The sequence below is a fragment of the Trichechus manatus genome, unplaced genomic scaffold (assembly GCF_000243295.1).
Source record: "Trichechus manatus latirostris isolate Lorelei unplaced genomic scaffold, TriManLat1.0 scaffold00141, whole genome shotgun sequence".
NCBI lineage: Eukaryota > Metazoa > Chordata > Mammalia > Sirenia > Trichechidae > Trichechus > Trichechus manatus.
The window spans coordinates 3,431,110-3,432,672 of NW_004444077.1; the positions used below are offsets into that span (position 1 = coordinate 3,431,110).

General features: G+C 34.6%; 1 protein-coding gene across 2 annotated transcripts in view; it reads left to right on the plus strand.

The window, feature by feature from the left end:
• Positions 1–1,563, plus strand: part of MRE11 (MRE11 homolog, double strand break repair nuclease) — a 71,010-nt gene that overhangs the window by 66,840 nt on the left and 2,607 nt on the right. The gene's annotated exons all lie outside the window — the stretch shown is intronic.

Here is a 1,563-nt window from a genome sequence, read left to right on the forward strand (position 1 = left end):
TAACCAACAAAGATTGTTTCTTTTTGTATGTAAACTTTTACATGAGTTATATAGTAGAGGTCTCATACAATATTTGTCCTTTTGTGATTGACTTATTTCACTCAGCATAATGTCTTCCAGTTTTGTTCCTCTTACTCTCCTGTGCCGAGTTCCTTTTGTTTGTGGAATTTTTTTTTTCTTTTCTTTTCTTTTTGTAGGTTTTGTTTTTACAGAGACTTTATGTTTTTCTTCTTTATTTTAATGAGTAGGTTTGTTAACTTTCTTTGTGGTTACCTTGAAATTAACCCATATGTTCCTAGGTTTGAACCAGTATATTATTACTTGGTATCGCCCTGGCTTCTTCTCCATTATGAAGTTCTATACCTACACCATTTATTACCTCTTTTATTGTTCTGATGTTGTTGTCATTTACAGATTAACCTCTCTGGTTCCTGTTGTCAATCTTCTGGTTTTGAATAGTCCTTGGGAGTTCATTGCCTAGGTTGGTATCTGGCTGGTATGATTTTGCATCCCCAGGCTGTGGTCTGATGTTGTTTGTTCTCAAGATGAAGGACTCCCTTTAATAATTCTTGTAAGTTTGGTTTGGTTTCTATGTATTTCCTTAATTTATGTTTATCTGAAAATGTCCTAATTTCACCATCATATTTGAATGAGAGTTTTTCAGGATATATTATTCTTGGTTGGCAATTTTTTTCTTTTAAGGTTTTGTATATGTCATCCCATTGCCTTCTTGCCTGCATGGTTTCTGCTGGGTAATCAGAGCTTAGTCTTATTGTTTCCCCTATGTATGTGACTTTTCATTTTTCTCGAGCTGCTCTCAGGATTCTTTCTTTGTCTTTGGTTTTAGCGAGTGTGATTATGATATGCCTTGGTGATTTTATTTTGGGGCCTATCCTATATGAGGTTCGTTGAGCTTCTTGGATGGTCAGCTTTTCATCTGTCATGATATTAGGGAAGTTTTCTATCAGCAAATCTTCAATGATCCTCTCTGTTTTCCATTTTCTTCCCCATTCTGGAACTCTGATAATTCACAAATTTTTGCTTTTGATGGTATCGCACGTAATTCTCAGGGCTTCTTCATTTTTCTTTGTTCTTTTTTCTGATTCTTCCTCAAACAAAGTGGTATCCAAGTATTCATCTTCAATTTCACTGATCCTGTCTTCCATTGTTTCAAACCTGCTCCTCAGACCTTCTATGACACTATGCATTTCTGAAATCTTGTTGTTTATCTTTTGGATTTCTAATTGTTTTTTATGATTTCTAGTTGTGAGTTTATTTTGACATTTTGTTCCTGTATTATTTTCCTGAATTCTTCCATTGTTTTCTCTGTTTTCCATGAATTTGTCTACCTTTTCCATTAATTTGTCTATTTTTCCCCCATTTTTGTCTGCCTTTTGCTTCAACTCTTGGATAGCTCTGAATATTAGAGGTTTGAATTCTCTGTCAGGTAGTTCCAGTGCCTTTTATTCTACTGGAAAGTCATCTGGTGTTTTATTTTGGACACCTGTGGGAATCATCCTGTTCTGTTTTTTATATGTTTTGATATTGTCTGCTATCTTCAGG